Source organism: Sus scrofa, chromosome 8, assembly GCF_054392235.1.
Source record: "Sus scrofa isolate SSC_HxYL_T2T_F1_AM1 chromosome 8, Sscrofa_HxYL_maternal_Yorkshire_Landrace_v2.0, whole genome shotgun sequence".
Taxonomy (NCBI): domain Eukaryota; kingdom Metazoa; phylum Chordata; class Mammalia; order Artiodactyla; family Suidae; genus Sus; species Sus scrofa.
This window is the reverse complement of record NC_139390.1, coordinates 1,326,963-1,345,792: the sequence shown is the minus strand read 5'-3', so window position 1 is coordinate 1,345,792 and position 18,830 is coordinate 1,326,963. Positions and strand designations below refer to the sequence as shown.

The following is an 18,830-nucleotide window of genomic DNA, read 5'->3' as shown; positions in this document are numbered from 1 at the left end:
GCTAGCACTGTGTAGGCTGCCAGGGGAAGGGGGCAGCCTGTGCACGGGCTGTCTGTACAAGGAGTGGCTTTTTGTTTGTGTGACTGCTGTCATCAGTTAGGGAAATGCCAGAACGCCTTGTCAGAAGGTCATTTTGGGGGTGAGCAGCAGCAGCAGCAGCGGGTTTTGGGTGATAAATGGCAAGAGCGAGCAGGTCATGGTAACATTCTGGTATCTCTGCGAACACATCTGTCGAGGGTCCTGGCGCACGGGGTACTTTTTCCAGATGTGGCTGAGGGAGAGGCCTTGTTTCCAGGATGGCCTGTGTTACATTGTTGGAAGGGAAGGAAAAGCCGTGCAGACTCTGTTTCATCTGCAGCCGAATGGTTTCTGAGGCCCAGCCTCTTTCAGCCTAGGGAACAAAATGCAAAGCATTAGGTTACTGCCTTTCAGATTGCACCCTGGGATTGAGAATCGTGTCCCCGATTTTCCTTCTCAGCAAGCAGCTGCACTTCCAAGCGGCTCTGAGGTCTGACCAGGGCAAAGTGGAGAGCTGGTGAGTCAGCCAGTCTGGCGACTTGGCCCAGCGCTGTGTGGCTCAGGAGAAGGAGGGGTAGTGGTGCCCCTGCCCCTCTCCTCTCCTTCCTGTGGTCTCTTGGCCTCTTGTCTAACCCCTGGACTCAAGACACGTCTCCGGCTGAGAGCTTTGTGTTTGCCCTGCAGTCAGTCTGAGCGTGGGTTGGCCCTCACTGGGCATCTCTCTCTGGGGTTAAATATCTTGATTGTTTGATGGCTGGAGTTGGTTAGGTCATCCCAACAGCTTTTCATTTTCAAACCAAAGCTCGTATTAAAAAAAAAAAAAATCTTTTTTCCGTGGTTGCCCCCAGAGCATAGGGAAGTTCCCAGGCCAGGGATTGAATGTGAGCAGTGGCTGCACCCTGACCATTGCAGCAGGCTGGGGATTGAACCCCTCCCTCCGCGGCGACCCAAGCTGCTGCAGTCAGATACTTAAGCCACCGCACACGGTGGGAACTCCCCAAAGCTCATGTTTTTGCCTCAGATCATGAATTGAATCTTACGCTTCCCCTTCCTGTCGAATTTAACGCATTTTGGCACAAGTGAGCAGGAGGCAGTTCTGGGAGGTGTCTGGGCCTGGAAGAGTTGAAGAGCTAAATGTTAGCTGTCTGAGAGATCGCTGCCTGCATTAGGATTTTCTCCGCTGTTGTATTTAGACAGATACACAGTTCAAACGGAATTCTCCATTTAATCCCTGCTTCGGCTTAAAACTGAACACTCAGCTTCTTGTTCATTACCACGCAGTGGAACGCATTCTGGAAACCAAAAATATGCATTGTTCTTGTGGTTCTAAAAAGTGTTTGGAAACGCTTTCAAATATTCTTATGTGACGCTGAAAATTGTTGATGTCTGAATCATTAATAACCACCTAAACCGAGTAGCAAAGAAGCCAACCTGATGTATACAGTAGTTTAACCTTAAAATGCTATCTGCGGACTCTCCTATTTGCATTTATTTTCTTTAAGGCCATCCTTTAAACCCTCTTCTGATTTTTTTCCATGTGAAGGGTTCAGGATCTCTAAGTGTCAGTGCTTTTGTGTAGGGAAAGGCTTTCCAAGAAGGAGTTAACTTTAAAAGGGTGAAAAGTTTTGGAATACCCATGTCTTCATTTGAAACAAAAATCTTCATGCTTTTGGGGTTCCCATCACGGTGCAGCGGAAATGAATCCGACTAGGAACCATGAGGTTGTGGATTCAATCCCTGGCTTTGCTCAGTGGATTAAGGATCCGGCGTTGCTGTGGCTGTGGTGGAGGCTGGCAGCTGTAGCTCCAGTTTGACCCCTGGCCTGGGAACCTCCATATGCCACCGGTGCGCCCCTAAAAGCCAAAAAAAAAAAAAACTTAATACTTGTGTTTCATGCTGGGCCGTAACTTTCCTACTGATCCCTGATGCCTGTGCTGCAGGGTGAAATCCTGGCACGGGGAGGGGGGAACGCAGACCGGACCCACCAGGTCTTCCCGGCCCCCGTCAAGGGCCATGTCAGTGACGGTGCCGGATGAGCTTGTGTCTGCCGTCGTTGCCGAGGCCTTGGTTGGCAGGTTGGTGGTGGTGTCCTGAGGGTGGGGGCTTACCAGGCTTAGGCGTGCACCCCGTGAAGAACTGTCTGTACCCTCAAACACCTCCTGGGGTGTGGGTCGTTAGCTGGCCTTGTCGCTTCTTTGTGGGGAAACATTCTTTGTGAGTGCAGTGCTTTACTGACTGATGTTTATCTGGAAACTTCTGTTGGTATTCTGGGTTCAGATGGGGCGAAGGCCCTTCTGGAGGAGAAGCCCAGGAACCTGCCGGGAGTGCATGTGCATTTTGAAAGAAGACGCCTTTGACCTTTGTGAAGTGGGGGTCTGCCTGCTAGGGCTGTGGGGGGTGTGGGAAGCCCACCCGGCTGCGGACCCAGCCCAGACCCGCACCCAGGGTGCCTCCCGGGCTCCGGAGTCCCTGCCCACCCGGACCTGGGCCTGGCGCTGCCCCTTGGGGTCTGTGCCTTGACCGCCGGAGGGCCACACCCCAGGAGTGCAGGGAGGCCGGGGTCTGTCAGGTGTGCAGGGAGCAGACCCAGACGCACAGGTCGCACAGACCCCGACCCCAGCCACGCGTGAGGGGTAAAAAGGCAGGTGACAGGGACCCAGAGAAACACAACGCACTGCGGGTTCAGGGCACTGAGGGAGGGGTCATGGTGGAGGCAAGTGGGACAGCGGTCTTCCCACGCCCTGGGTCCTGCTGCCCAGCTCTGCACGGCAGTGTGACCGTGACTACGACCGGGCAGCACCGGCACGTGCCTCGACTTCCCTGCTCTGCTCGGGTGGGAAACAAGCTGCTGTCCACACGGCGCTGGCTGCAGCCCCAGGCCAGGCACGGCCACTGTCCCGGGAGCGGGGGGTTTTCAGCTCAACGTCCAGCCAGGCTGCCAGCTGAGTCTCTTTCAGCCGATGAATCCCAAGTGCCCAGCGGCAGCCGAGGCCATCCTCGAGTCACACGGTTCTCTCCGAGGCGAGCTCCCGGCAAGTTTCTGGTCCGGGAAGCCCGGCTGCGGGCTGTGCTAGTGGGTGCCTGGCCAGGAACGGGCTGGGGAAGCCCGGGAAGGCTGCTGAGTCAGGGCGGGCGTGGCCGGCCCAGCGCACCTGCCTCTTGTCCCCGGTTCAGAAGGCGCTGGGGCGCCTCCCTGCTACCGGGTCCAGCCGCCCCCAGAGAGCCTTCCTTCCCATGCATCAGCGTTGTCAGGCCTGGGTGGCCGCGAGGGCCCGAGGGTCCACCTGTTGGAACCCGCGCAGGACCTAGGGAGACTCTCGGTGGGCAGCTCTCATCCCCTTTCGGAGGCTTGGCTGCATTCCTGTCTGTGGCTGGAGGAGCGTGCGGGGCGCCCACGCCCAGCCCCTTGCCCCCGGCACTGGCAGGGAGGGGGAGCTGAGCTGCAGACAGACAACGCGCATCCATTTCTGTGCCAACCCTGTGCCAACTCTGATGTCATCACTTAGGGGTCTGGGCTTTACCATCAGGGAGGGCAGTGTGTTTACTGGAAATGCATGATATGGTTTCTGTTAAATGGGCGAGTCCGGCAGGGAGCCTAAAGCTTCGCCTAATTGATGTCTGGTCCTGGCGTCCGGCCGGCAGTGGCGGGGCAGGGCGGGGGCCGGGGCCACCGTGTGCTGCCCGCTCTGAACGGGAAGTGAGTTGGGTCATTCCAAGGCGAGTCATGTCAGGAGGCTTTAGGCCTCGCCTTAGAGCTGCCAGGAATTCCCAGCACACCGGACACGCTTGTCTGGGAAGTGGGCAAATGCACGTCTAAGAGCCCGTAAGTGACGGCACGCGCCTCTGCTGGATTCGAAGGCAGAGTCTTGACCGAGTGGAGAGCTCGGAGGAGCTGCAGCTGTGAGCGTGCGCGGGGTGCTCACTGGGGGGGAATCCTCGCCGCCCCCCCAGCCCTGTGCCCCCGTTTCCCTGTCTGTCAGTGGGGGTGATGGGGCCTGTTGCGGGGAGACCGTCTCTGTCAAAGCTCACGGTGATGGCCCGAGACATGGCCTCTGTCATCCTCCGCGGAACGGCAGGTGGGCCGGGGCGTGGAACTGACGCAGAACGGTGCCTGGGGAGCCTGCAGCGCCCGAGGCCTCCGTGCCTGCCGGTGGCTGCTCCCGGGTCTTGTTGAGAAGGAAGCGTCTGGACGAGCCCCTGCTTCTTTGAGGCGCCCCACTTCGGGAACAGACCTGACCCAGCACTCAGGTGTCCTGTGGGGCGGGCAGGTAGCCCGAGCCCGCCAGGGGCAGAGACGCACCGTCGGTGGGAATCCTGGGCTGACCTTCGGCCAGTGTGGGCGGCAGTGTGCCCGTGCCAGGCCGTCCTCCTGTGGCTGTGGCCTGCACCCCAGCTCCCTGCCTGGAGTCTCAGGGACCAGTAGAGGACCCCAGGGCCGTGGGAGTGAAGGCGCCAGGGCAGGGGCTGGGCCTAAATGCCTACCTGGGGTGGATCCCTGTTGCTCAAGGCGCCAAGGTTTTGGGGGTGCTTGCTAACATTTTGATTATGCTAAGGCACCCTGTCTCCAATGCGGCCTCAGGCCTCAGAGACAATGTGTTCTGCTCTGCTGCCGGAGGCTTCACCAGCAGGCAGCAGCGGGGCGGGGGCTTGAACGCAGCTCGCAGCTCTGTACCCCTCGGAGCTGCAGTCCCTGGGCGCCTCCACGCTGAGTGGTGCGTTTCCTGCAGGAAGGATCTGTAGCTGTCATCAGTTTTTACATAAGTCCCATTTGGCGAAACAATTACTTTTGTACTTTCTGCAGTCGGATTGCAAAGCAGCTTAGATATTGATGGGCAATTCATGTGTTTGAGGGAGGAAGACGAGAAGGAATGGGTTTTCCACTGAGCTGAACAGATCACGCAGAAGTAGAATAGACATTGCAGACTGTGGCAGTTTCTGGAGAGCGGCTGGTTAGGAGGAGTGGAATAGTTTCCTCCCTCTTACAGTGAGCATTTTGAAGCTCTTCCCTGTCACGTTGTTTTTATGCTGGGTGGACCCAGGAGTGTTGGGGGCACTTCACACGGGGCTCTATGAGTCTCTCCTGTGGCGGGGTTTTCTCCAGCTAAGGTTTTCCCCTTGACAAACCACCCCTAAGCACGGGGCCGGGCAATGGCTGGATTCCTGGAGGAAATGGGTCAGCACACCCACAGTGGAGATCATGTCCTTAGAACAGTAATTTTTTTCCTTTTCCTTTTCAATTTTTGAGAATGCTTCAAATTGTTTTTAGGGATATTATAATTATAAAAAGTCTGAAAGTAGAATCAACTACCTAGAGGTGAGATATATTTAAGAAGAATACCCCCAGAGTTCCCATCATGGTGCAGCGGAAACGAATCCAACTAGGAACCATGAGGTTTGCGGGTTTGATCCCCGACCTAACTCAGTGGGTTAAGGATCCGTCATTGCTGTGAGCTGTGGTGTAGGTCGCAGGCGCAGCTCGGATCTGGCGTTGCTGTGCCTGTGGCATAGGCTGGCAGTGATAGCTCCGATTAGACCCTTAGCCTGGGAACCTCCATATACTGCAGGTGTGGCCCTAAAAAGACAAAAGACAAAAAAAAAAAAAAGAATCACACCCCCATGTTCATTGCAATCTGCGCAACCAGAAGGTGAAATAGCCCAAATGTCCATCAACAGTGGGCAGGTAAATAAATGGGGTGTCTGTGCAGACTGGAATACTACTCAGCCAGGAAAAGGAAGGAAATACATACTGCCAATGGCTGAGCCTTGAAAACATAATGCCAAGTTTAAAGAAGCCAGACACAGGAGGGCAGACCATGTGTGATTCCATTTATGTGAAATGTCCAGGACAGACAAATCCACAGAGGCAGAAAGTCGATGGTTGGTTGCTGGGGTCGGGGAGCAAATGAGGAATGGCAGCAATGGGGATGGGGGTTCTCTGGGGGCAATGAGAAAGTTATAAAACTGGAGAGCGAGGCAGGTTGGACAGCAGTGTGAATGCACGAAATGCCACTGAATTGCACACTTTATTTTATTTTTATTTTTGGCTTTTTTTAGGGCCACACCTGCAGCATATGGAAGTTTCCAGGCTTGGGGTCGAATCGGAGCTATAGCTGCTGGCCTACGCCACAGCCACAGCCACCCGGAATCTGAGCCATGTCCGGATCTACACCACAGCTCACGGCAACGCTGATCCCTGACCCACTGAGCGAGACCAGGGATGGATGCTAGTCGGGGTCATTACCGCTGAGCCACAAGGGGAACTCCTGAATTGCACACTTTAAAATGATTACTTTGTATGTCACATGAATGTCACTTCAATTGAGAAAACAAGAACTTTAGCGGTTTTGGAGAGGTTTTTTGTGAATTGTGTTTTTGAGATGGCCCAGGGAAAGAGGTCTTGCGGGCGGAGGTGCTCCGGCCGCATTTCCCAAGGGGCGTGGCGTCCTGAGACCCCGCTTCCGCTTCCCTTCCAGGTTTCCACTGGGCCAGCGCCCGTCCCGGGGAGGGGCTCCTCTCTCCCTCCTGGGGAGTGGGGGCACGGGGGGCCCGGGGCAGGGGGGGGCATTCAGTGGCTGGGGCTGGACCCACCCTACCCCCCTCTTCGCCCCCTGCCGTGGGTGCTAAAGGCCCTCTGAGCAGAATAAAATGTCCTGGCGGGATTGGAGGTGGGATTCACAGTAAAAAGCTGCAGAGCTCAGGAGAAAGCGGTGCCCCCAGCGAGAATCTGCAGACGGCACGGCCTGAGGGAGCCACCAGCACGCAGGGCGGCGGCCGGGAACACCGGCCCTCTTTGAACGAGAGGCAGACAGAGCTCCCCGACGAAGGAGATGTCATGGGCTTGGAAACCTCGGAGCTCACCCCCCCCCCCCCCGCCCCGCCCCGCCCCGCCCCGCCCCGCCGAATGTGTTAAACGTTGGAGGGGGTCCTTGGCCTAGAAGGTGGTTGAAGGGGCCACCTAGCAGGTCTCCTAGGAGGTAAAGGGGGCACGAGAGCATGGGGCTGGGGGCATGGGGGGGGGTTCAAGGTGCAGATGGCAGGATGTGCAGGACAAGAGACTGGAGCCAAGGGGAGGTTTGGTCGGCTGGTGGCTGATGGGCGTTCAGGGCGGACGGAACCAAACGGTCGGGCACCTGGGGCCGCTTGTGGGGCTTCATGGGCCCCCATCTGGACCGGCTGGCCTCCAGGCCTGGAGGGAGATGGCTCGTGGGCGGAGGGACCTCGGTCCGGGCAGGGGCCTGGGCGAGCCAGCCTGCATCTGCAGAAGGGAGTCCGTGAAGACTGAAAGACAAAAAAAGTCGCCGCCCCCAAATCCTTGCTGAGGAGAACTGGGAAGGGTTCTCCAGAAGCAAAATCAGAGTCAGGAGGAGGGAGTGGGAGGCGAGAAGCAGAGTCAGGGTGGGGGCTGGGTAGATCCCAGAGCTGAGCCGTGACCCTGGCGCCCCTGGCGCAAGGAGCCTCAGGGCAGGAGAGGCTGGGCCTCCTTGGCTCTGGAGGCGGGGCAGGTGCTGGCTGACCTGAGACCTGGGGTGCAGTTGCAGATGGCGAGTTCCAGGAAGAATACAGAAGACGGCACCCATCCCGTGGAAGCCGGAAAGGAGCGGGAGAGGGCGGCAAATATAAGCACTCAAACTGTGGGGATGAGGCTTTCTCAGAAATGCAGATGGAGCAGCTGCACCGCCGCTGCTCTGCTGCCGTGAGAGGCACCCAGGCCTGGGGGGAGCAGGGCCAGGCTCACCCTGGTCTCTGCTCAGAAGGGCTGAGGGTGCTGTGGGGGGATTTGCCAGCCTTTGTGGGGGGAGGGGCAGAGGGAAGCTGGCACTCTGGCAGCAGGGTGGCCTTTCCACAGCTCTGTGGAGTCCCCAGTAAACCCCACGAGACGAGCCCCACTTAGAATTCGGAGCTCAGGATTCCGGGGGTGGGGGCAGCGCTGGGAGGGGTGGTGACCGCACACCTGCCTCGCCAGGTGGGTCACGCCCAGGCTGTGCCTGTCCAGCTGCCCCAGCGCTTCTGTGCTGCCTTTGGCACGTGTGACAGCCACCACCTCTGGTCTTTGTGGACCAAGCAGGGTGCCGGGCTATCCAAGCGCATAGCTTTGATGACTGCTCTGGGCTTGCTCTGTCCAGCAAAGCCTGGGCGCTGGTGACCTCCACGGCACCCGTCCGAGATGGTCTGGACACCTGGTTGCCTAGCGTCACTGCTTCCCAAACACCTGGTTTCAACAGCCAGACTGACACTTGTGAGAGATGAGGTTTTTGTGAGTTTTTGATCGCGTGGTTAAGGGACGTCATTTCGTGTCATTTGATGCTTTTGTGTATTCTTCCGTGGCCACACAGGCCCTTCATGCAGAAGAATTAAGTGCCATCAAGTTTAAAAAAGCATGTTCATCCTGCTGGTTGTTCTCCGAGGCCTTTGCAAGGTCCTCGATATCACTGACCCTCTACAGCCGTGGAGACGCAGCTCTGAGGCTGCCTGGCTTGTGCGGAGCGGCCTCAGGCCTGAAGGCTCCCTTGAGTCTGTGGGGAGGGGCCCCGCGTGGACGATTGGCCCGGAGGCGGAGCCTGTGCGCTGCAGGGCACGCCTGCCTGCCCGGTGCACTGTGCGTGTTTTCCCGGAGGACACAGATGTTGGTGCGTCTCGGCGAGCTCCATCCTGGCCGCCTCCTCCTACCCTGTGCCAGGGACGCTGTGATGCGGTGGGAGAGCCTGGCTCTGCGTGGCCCGGCAACCGTGGACACCGGCAACTGTGGGCACCGGCTGGGGCAGCTCACGTCCACGGGGTTGGGATTCAGACGACAGCCTGGCCCTACTCAGAGCTCTTTTCTGCATGAGGGGCCCTGCCAGGGACACGGGGAGCAGACGGAGTGGGACGCCTCATATCCAGACCCTCTGAAGACTTGGTGTGCACGTGGGGTGCAGCAGACTTGCTGTGCAGAGAGACAGAAGGAGGGAGGGAGGCGGTTCCTTGTGGGGGCTCCCTGTAAGCCGTCTGGTGTGATGAAGGGGTGAGGCTCTACTAACCAGCTTGGGACAGCAGTTAAGGCAATCGTTTATTCATTCAACAAACGTTAATTAGGAAGACAGAGTGTCCAGGCATTGGGCAGGGACCTTGGCAGAGATCAAGGCAGCCGAGGCCCTGTCCTCATGTGGGACTTTCTCGTGGGCGATAAAGCTGGGTGCCTGGAGTGAGGGGCCGAAGTAGCAGCTTCAGAAGGCAGTAAGGTCAGGATGCCGTGGGGGGGGGGTCGGGTAACCGGGAGCTGCACGGACTCGTCCCTGTGCCTCTGCGGGATCCTGACCGCAGCAGCTTCAGTCCCAGGAGGTCAGGAACCAAGAGCGTCCCCTACAGAATGTGCAGAACAGGGCCACCCAGCCTGAGGGGCACAGGGCTGAGGTCAGCATGCGGAACTCGGCGCATCTGGGAAGCCAGGACCTCTCACCCCCTCTGCCTGTGAGCCCACGCGGACACCCTGCAGGTGGGACATTCCCAGTCTTTCTTCAGAGGTCGCTGGCTCTCTAGCCAGATGCTGGCCAGCTGGGGGTCTTGGGGGGTGACATTCACAAAGGAGGGACTGAAGGCTGGGAGCTGCAGCCTCGAGCCAGCAGGGGTCTCCTCCATCTTGTGGGGCTGAAAAGGGGACGGTGACCGACGACCCTGTGAGGCAGAGCCTGCACCTGCAATAGCCAGGTTTTTAAATACTTTCTTTTCTTTTTTAAACAGGCTTTTAAATGGCTTCATTGAGGCATCATGTCCTAATGCCAATACGCTGAGACAGAGTTAGGCTGGTTGTGGCATTTGGTCACAATTAGGATTTTAGTATTTTTAATTATTGAAGAAATGCACATCAAAGCCACTCTGAGGTCCCACCTTACACCAGCCAGAATGGTGGCCATCATCAAAAAGTCTGCAAACGATAAGTGCTGGAGAGGGTGTGGAGAGAAGGGAACCCTCTGACACTGCTGGTGGGAACGTAAATTGGTGCAACCACTGTGGAAAACAGGATGGAGAATCCTCAGAAAACTAAACGTAGAAAAAACTACCATTTGATGCAGCAGTCCCGCTCCTGGGCATCTATCCAGAGAAAACCATGACTCAAGATACATGTGCTCCGACGTTCACTGCAGCAATAGCCGAGACATGGAAACAACCTCAATGTCCATCGACAGAGGACTGGATCCAGAAGATGTGGTACCTGCACACAATGGAATATGACTCAGCCATTAAAGAATGAAATCATGCCATTTGCAGCAACGTGGATGGACACAGAAATTATCATGCTAAGTGAAGTCAGCTATACAATGAGACACCAGCATCAAAGGCTCTCACTGACAGGTGGAATCTGAAAAAAGGGCACAATGGACTTCTTTGCAGAACAGATCCTGACTCACAGACTTGGAAAAACTCATGGTTTCCAAAGGAGACAGCTTGGGTGCGCTGGGGGTTTGGGATGGAAATGCTATAAAATCGGGGTGTGATGATCATGGTACCCCTCTAACTGGTAAAATTCATGGAGTAATTTAAAAAGGGATTTTAGTCTTCTTTAGAGCATTAATGGAGCAACAGGCGGTTCTGTGTGCTGGTCGTGGCGGTGGATACAGGAGGCCGCTCGTGTGATGAGGTGGCACAGCACACATCACCAGCAGTGGGCAGAGCGGCCGGAGGTCAGCCCAGACGGGCAGACCTGTCCCCATCAATGTCGTGATTGGGGTGTCTCCTGTGGTTTTGCCAGATGCCACCGAAGAGGGAAAGGCACAGGGGAAGGTGCCGGGCCCCTCGTGTGCTGTCTCTGATGGCCACATGGGGGTCTTCAGTTACCTAAAAATGGGGCATTTCGTACAAGGAAACCTTTACGCTACTTGATTGAGATGCAGATGACGGATGATAAACGGCACATATTTCAAGCGGACACTTTTAAGTTTTGCTGTTTGAATACCCCCGTGGAACCGTCACCGCAGTGAAGACAGCCAGGCTGTCACCCCAGACATTCCCTGGGCCCTCTGGGTCCACGCCGCCCTGCCTCCACCCCCAGACTCCCGCTGGTCTGCCCTGTGTCACTACAGAGCAGTTTACACTTCCTATGAAGAAAGAAAGGGCGTTTATTAAGGACGACCACCAGCGCACCGGGAGGCCAAACGCCTGGACGGTGGGGTTTACAAAGCGGAATGAAAGGAGCGCGTACGCCCCAGTGTTCACCTCGGCACTGTTCACACCAGCCAAGACTTGGAAGCAAACGAGTGTCCGTTGACAGGGGGTGGCTAATGAACAGGTGGTACGCACACACAATGGAGTACTAATCAGCCGTGAAGAATGAAAGGACGCCTTGTGCAGCAACGTGGATGCACCTAGAGATTGTCATGCTAAGTGAAGTCCACCCGACAGAAGACACATGCCACGATATCACTTCTATGTGGTGTCTAATAAAAATAACACAAAATACTTTATATGCAAAACAGACATAGACCCACAGACATAGAAAACAAACTTATGGTTACCGAAGAGCAAAGGGGTGGGGGATTAGTTAGGGATCTGGATTAACAGATACACACGACTTTATACAAAACAGCCAACCAGCAAGGACCTGCTGTGCAGCACAGGGAACTCTACCCAGTATTTTGTAATAGCCTGTACGGGAGAAGAACGCGCGTGCGTGTCTGTGTGTGCATGTGACGGAACCACCTTGCCGTACATCTGAGACTGACACAACTTTGTGAATCAACTGTACTTCAATTAAAAAGAATAAATAAAAAGATTCGTTAAAAGGCGCCTTGAGAAAGTCCTTTCAACAGTGGGACGACGGTTGGGGTGCTGTGACTGAGACGCACGGTTTCGTGCCCCCAGACTCACGTGAAGCCCTCCCCAGGATGCCCGTCTCCGGAGCGGGGCCTTTAGGCGGCAGCGGGGCTAAGGAGGTCAGGCGGGCGACAGCAGAGCTCTCTCTGTCTGCCCGGGAGCACCCGGTGGGGGGGCCCTTGCCAGGACCACCTGCGCCGGCACCTTGACCCTGGGCTGCCGCTCCTGGACCCGGACCCGGACCCGGACCCGGGGACGTAAAGCTCTGTTGTTGAAACCGCGGGGTCCGGGGTCTTCTGTTTTGGCCGCCGAGCCTTCCGAGAGGGTGGGGTTGGCGTTGCGTCGTTGAGGGATTTCATCCCCACAGGGACAAGGGAGGTGGGCTCGTGGGGACAGGCCCGAGTCCCCCGTGCTGGGACAGCTGGCCTGTCCCCATGGGGTCCCCGCCTTTCCCCCCGGGCTGCCCTGGGCTTCTGTGTGGTGGTCCGTGCTCCAGGAGGGGGACGTGGGGCAGGGGCGGCCTGAGCCCCAGCCAGAGCTCACGGGGGTCTCAGCAGGTCACGGGAGCCCAGATCCCAGAGGGAAGACCACCTCTAGGAGCAGGAGAGGCGTGGCCACAGGGGAGCCGAGGGTCCCAGCCTGCCTCCCCCGACGCTGGATCCCACCCCCCTCTACACTGCACCCCCATGCACTGGACAGTCACCCCCCGCCTGTTCAGGGCTCTCCCCTGCCCAGTCCTGGTCTCCCAGTCTTTGGGATCATTCCTCTAGAGGGGACCGTGCTGTGACCGTGCCTGTGTCTGAATGGCAGTCAGGTCACTCCCCCACCCGAGTGGGGTCCAGCGCAAGTCCTGGAGGAAGCTGACACGTGCCCCCTTGTGCACCCCTCCGACCCCCGAGACCGCTGTCGTCCTGGTCTCTTCCTCCACTTCTGCCCCTGGAGTCACAGCCCCTCCTGGCCTGCATCCTGCCTCTCCGGCTGCTCCGCCCCTTCCACGTCAGGCTGTCCCCCGCGGGCCACCAGCCCTGAGCCCTCCAGCCCCGACCTCTGCCCTCTGCCGGGTGCCAGCCTCCCGGCAAGGCCACCCACTCAGCACCTCTGTCTCGCCTCCCAAGAGTGAGGCAGCTCCCTCCGCCCTGCCCGTGTCTGTACGCGGGGCTCAGACCTGCCCCTCCTGGCTTCTCGCCGTCCGTCCCCACCAGCAGCAAACCCCGTGGGCACGTCCCACAGCCTTTCACAGGCAGGGGCCTTCGAGGGGTGGAGGGAGGCAAAGTGATTCAGCGTAAATGGGAGGGCATCCCGACACAGGCACAGCGTGGTGAACCCGAGGCCGTTCTGCTGCGTGAATGAATCGCTAGCAAAAGACAAACCCTGCAGGGTGCCACTTCCAGGAGGTGCATAGAGCAGCCGCATTCCTGAGGCAGGAAGGAGCAAAGCTTTGCCAGGGATGGGGAAGGGGGCAGAGTGGGCACTTAGCGTATTTAGATTTTATGTATATGTGTGTTACTGCAATTAAAATAATAATAAAAAAGCGTTTCTGGGAGGTGGCGCCTTCTGACGCCGCCCCCATGCCCAGCCATCGTCTCTCTCTGGGTTATTGCGGGAGCCCCCCAACTGGTCTCCCTCCTTCCGCCCTGGCCCCCCACCCACAGCAGCTGGAATCAGCTTTGTTTTATTTTATTTTATTTTATTTTTTTATGGCTGCGCCCACAACACGTGGTAGTTCCTGGGCCTAGGATCAAACCCCTCGCCACAGCAACGGCTTGAGTAGCCGCAGTGACAACGCTGAACCCTTAACCTGCTGTGCCACAAGAGAACCCCCAGAATCTTTTAAACCCACAATTCTGATCCTGTCGCTCTGCCCAGAACCCCTGCAACCCCCGCCTCAGAGTGAAGCCCGAGGCCCTCCAGGGTCAGGCCTCTTCCTGCTCTAGCCCCTGCTTCGGGGTCCCCCTCGGGTCCCCCTCCTGCTCCAGCCCCCGTCTCTGGGTCCCCCCCAGGTGTCCCTTCCAGTTCACCTGATTTCCATCTGCTCTGGACGTTGTGCACTGGGGGTGATTTTGACCCACAGGGGACATGTGGCGATGCCTGGAAACCGTTTGGTTGTCACAGTTCGGAGGGGAAGGTCTACTGGTGTCCAGTGGCAAGCAGCTAGGGACGCCTCCCACCACCCTCCAGTGCCAGGACGGCCCCCACGCGAGGAGTGACGCGTCCCAAACGCCAGCAGTGCCGAGGTTGAGAGCCCCCTGCTCTGATCCGTGCGTGTTGCTTTGTTTCCAGTGAGTTTTGTTATGTTTGCGTACAGTGGTACCCTCATCACCACAACCTAACTGGGGAACATTTCCAGCCCAAAGCCCAGTCCACGCCTCTAGACCCCGCCTGAGGGGCTCCCTGCCCCCCGTGCCGCCGGCCTTTCCCTGTGGGGTGTCCCTCGCTGGGGCAGCACCGGGGGTGGGTCTGCCCGGCTCCCCTGGCCTGGCTCAGGGTGACCTTGGCTGCGAAGAGCTGGGTGGGGGGAGCCCAGGAAGGCCCCGTTTCCTGTGTCCAGCCCAGAGCGAGGGGCCATTGTGGCGGGGCGCCCTGGGCCTGAATGTGAGGGAGGCTGCCAGCCCGAGAGCCACCAATTAGGCGCTTGAAAACAGGCTTCTTTTTGCATTTTCTGCATTGCCATCCGCTGTTGGAAAATAGGCATCATGGTCAAGCAGTTTTCATGAAATGCCAGGAACACTGTCTGGCGTCCTCCCCACCAGCCTTTGAAAATTGCGACCCTCGAAAGCCGCGAGCGTGAGCGGCAGCTCTTCTGGCGGGGAGGTGGGGGTGGCGACGGGTGGCTTGTCATTGGCTGCGGGCCGGATGCTGGCGTGACTCTGCCTGCCGCGATGGGGGCCACAGGAACTCGGACTCTCAGGCTGGTTAGAGGTGGGGAGGGAGTCCCGTGGTCAGAGCTCTTTCAGTCCCAGGAGCCCCCGCTGTCCCCATGTCACCTCCTTCCATGTCTGGGGAGAAGGTGGGCCTTCTCCTGGTGAATGAGGTGGGGTTTTACCCGGAGGGCAGAGAGGTCGGGAGGCCAGCCTTGCGCTTGGCGTGGAAGGGGTCGCCTCATCTTCCATGGACCAGTTTCCCGCAGGGCACCACCCAGTGGGGCTCACCTGCCAGGTGCTGGGAGGGGAGGGCAGCACCTGCCCTCTGGCACCGCGGCCACCCTCGGAGCCCGGGCACTGAGACCAGGACACTGCGATGGAAGTGGCTCGCCATCGTTTGACGGTCCCCAAGCCTGCAGCCCCCGGGCCTCTGTGTGGGCACTGGGAGCCTGGCCTTTGTTAGGGGGACAGTGTGTTTAGGGCCTCGGGCACAGAGCCAGGGCCAGGGTGACCCTCTGCTGCCATCACTACCCTGTGAAGAGACGCCCTGGGCGGCGACTTGCGGCCACGGCAAGATGCCGCTGCCTCCATTCCGCTGCCTCGCCCGGCGCCCCGCGCCTGGGGCTGGAGAAGGTGCTGCCGGGGTCTGAGGTGCCGCTGCTGGGCTTGGATTCACGCGACCCAGAAATGCCACCAGCAGCACAGAGTAATGGCCCCCACAGAGGTCCCCCCCACCGACCCCGAGCCTGTACCTCATGTGTCAGGTGCCCACGTGCAGTGAAGGCTGCAGATGGAGCCAGGCTGGCCTCGCCGCAGGGAGACGGTGTGCGCTGCCCACGGGCCCAGGGTAACCGCAGGGCCCTCGAAGGCAGCGGGCGGGGGCAGAGGGGCTGAGGCCAGGGAAGAAGGCCTGAGAGACTCGCCCTTCGGCCCCGAGGGGGGAAGGGGCTGTGGGCGAGGGGGCGGAAGAGGCAGGGAGCCGTCCCCTCCTAGCCGCTCCCACCCCACGATGTTAGCCCAGGGGGACCCGCGCTGGAGTTCTGTCCTCAGGGCCGTAGGCGGGTAGGTGTCGTTTGAAGCCACTAAGTTTGTGTTGGTCAAGCGGCGGCGGGAGCCTGACCCCCGCCTCTGGCGCCGTCTCAGCGCCGGCCCTGCGTGGCCCAGCGCCCGGGGGCGGCTTTGCACGCATCCCTGCGGCATCGTCCAGGAGGGGCAGGGCTCACAGGATGCGACAAACCAAACGCCAGCCTCAAAATATCCCTTACTCGTGACGTCCTTTTTATAGAGTTAAAAACAACCCAACACACATTTTAGGATGAGATGTGGGAACAAGAAGCTGTGTGAGAGGGGCCCTGTGATCGGTGTCCAGGGTGCGGGTCGTTCGGGTGGGGGCTTCCTGGGTGTCTCCTGCCGGATTTGGAATCACGACGGCCACGGTGTGTGCACGTGGACGACTAGCCCGTCTCTGGGCCGCGCGGGCGTCGACTCAGCAGCCGCGCGTGTGAGCCGGCGCGAGGCTGGTCAGGTGGTTCTGACGGCCGAGGGCGAGGTGACCGGGGGGCTGTGAGATTTGGGGTGACTCATGCGGTCGGGGCGAGAAGGGCAGACTGGGTCCTTTCGGGGGGAGCTCTGCAGTCCTGCTTCCCTCCAGACGGGAGCAGAAGACCCCCCTGTGTTGCCTGGATCTGGAGAGGGGGCGCCTTTTCTTTTCCGGGGTGGGCTCTCCCCTGCGTCGTGCCGGGCCGTCCTCACGAAGCTCACGGCCACGGCGCGGCTTCTCCGCGGGCTCGGCTCCGTGCTGGGCAGGCGGCGGGTGGGAGTTTGACGGAGGAGCTGAGAGAGCGTCGCGCGTGCGCTGAGCTGCGTGCGGAACGAGGTGCAGCGAAGACGGCAGGAAGGGCGCGCCGCGCAGGCTCCGCGGGAGCTGCGCCTAAGGGACCCGAGAGATGAGCAGTCGGCAAGACGCGAGGCGCGGTGCCCTCAGCCCCCGATTTACTTCCATCCGCGCTTGCTTGTAAACACTGCCTTTGAACGACCTCCTTCCCGAATTACACACGTGATAAGCCTGAGCAAGGAAAAAAAGTAATGCGAACCCAGGGTCCCCCTTTCGGGGGGTCCCGTGTGTTTTGACGTTTCCGTCCGTTTTTATTAATGGTCATCCGTTTCCAGGGTAGGATGTACCCGCCCCCGCTTCTCCATCTGAGCAGAAATGCATCCCTTGGCCCTACTTATTTTGGGGGAGAAGGTGGAAGTCGGCCGTGGCGTGGCTGCGTGGAGTGCGGGCCGGGCTGGCCTGGGGGCTTCTCCCTCGGAGGCAGCCGGCCAAGGCGGCGCCTCTTCCCGGAGGGCGTTCCTCGTGTAACCGAGTTAAGGTGAACTGCAGGTGACATGCAGGCAGGCGCTAAGGGGCCAGGTCCTCGGAGTGAATACCTTCGCAGTGAGGTGCAGCCGCCACCTGTCCCGTTCAGTTCTGGGACTTTGTCATCCCCCCAGGGAAACCCTGTGCCCACCCCCTCCCCGGACTCCAGCCCCACGAACACGCCTCTGCCGGGAAGCTGCTCCTGAAGGTGCGCAAGTGCACAAGCTTTAAGGGACTGAATTTAGCTCCGTGTATGACTCACCATCAGCATTTTTAAGAAGGATGAAGGTGAATAGCTTGGCCGCCCTGCAGCGCCATGTGCTGCCGTGTGACCTGGACCAGGAGCCTGGCCTCTCTGTGCCTCAGCTTCCCGTCCTCCCGATGAGGCTGGCAATGGCCTCACGCCCAGGGCTGTGGGCAGAGAGGAGGCGGTGCTTATGGAGCGGGATGGAGCCTGGCCCACAGCAGGGACGCGGGCACAGGGGTTGGCGTGAGGACTGTGGCTTCTCGGACACAGAAGGACCTGTGTGGTGAGGCACCCACCCAACAAGGTGAAAACCAGTAACCTGCAGCCAGAACCTTGCTTGGCTGGAGAGCTGAGTCACAGGGTGTCGGTTCTGAGAATTGCGGTGCTGGCTGTCGTGGGCACAGAGCTGGGGCTCTGGCAGCTTCGCCTCCGAGCTCCTGAGCTTGGGCCAGTCCGCTTGCAGCACAGGAAACTAACATTCAGGGCCACAGGGCAAGCGAGTTTCTGAGGGGACAGCCTCCGGGGAAGCAGGCCTCTCCTAAGCTGGCGGCCGTGGCGCTCCTGGGCTTGTGGCTCGGTCCCGCCAGTCTCTGCCTTGTCATCACGTGGCCTCCTCCGCTGCCCCTTTAGGGACACTTGTCATTGGATTTGGCCCCGTCCAGACAATCCAGGGTCTCATCACAAGGTGTTTAGGTGTATCTGCAGGGACCCTTTTGCCAACTAAGGTCACATTTGCAGGTTCTAGGTGGCCTTGTCTGAGGGCCACCATTCAGCCCACCACAGCCACTGTCGTGGGGGAGAGAAGGTGCTCTGCCACACGCGGCTGGTGCAGATCTGCTGCTGAGGGGCAGAGGGGCTGACGTCCAGTGCATGCCCAGTGCGTGGTCAGTGGTGGCCAGTGGGAAGGGTCTGCAGCCATCCCTCTGTAGTCCTGGGCTGCCTTGTCACTCTGGTTCAGCTTCTGGGGTCTCTTGCAGAACAGAGGTGCCCTGAGGGGGCTCCTGGCTGCAGCACAGCCCGAGAAAGACCAAGGGACCCAGAGGATGGTGTACCTGTGTCAGGGTGCCCGTGGCCGCCAGTCCTGCTCTGTCTGAGGGTGCACGTGAGTTGCAGGGAGCAGCCTGCAGCTTCCTCTGGGTTGGGGGAGACCGTGGGGCTCTTCGGGGCTGCGGCTCCCTGCATAGGTGGACACTGAGGCCAGGGTAAGGTCAGGCAGCAAGTCTGCAGGCTCTCAGGGACAGGGCCCTCAGCTGGGCTGGTCTCCCACCACCCGGATGCCAGCCCTGACCTGGGTGCGGGGGTGAGGTTGGACGCTGGGTGCTCCAGAGCCGCAGAGGCCAGAACCCCCTGTGGCTGCTGCGGGGCGGCCCCTGGCCAGATGGCCCCGCGGCGGTGGCTGTGAGCGGAGGCTGGCTCTGGCCACTGAGCTGGGGTGGGCAGGACCCATGCTCTGAGGGAGGGGACAGTGCTGGTGGGGGGAGAGGAGCAGGGGTCCCCGAGAAGGGGCGTGTGGGTGCCCAGGTTCCTCCCCGAAGAGGGTCTGCAGAAATGGAAGCAG

At 59.3% G+C, this 18,830-nt stretch overlaps 1 protein-coding gene and 1 long non-coding RNA gene across 5 annotated transcripts in view; both read left to right on the top strand.

Annotated features, from left to right (window-relative positions):
* Positions 1 to 18,830, top strand: part of ZFYVE28 (zinc finger FYVE-type containing 28) — an 87,477-nt gene that overhangs the window by 1,922 nt on the left and 66,725 nt on the right. The gene's annotated exons all lie outside the window — the stretch shown is intronic.
* Positions 7,788 to 11,774, top strand: LOC146400278 (uncharacterized). The gene is made up of 2 exons (XR_014812055.1): positions 7,788 to 9,490; positions 9,736 to 11,774. It is a non-coding gene; the product is annotated as an uncharacterized LOC146400278 (long non-coding RNA).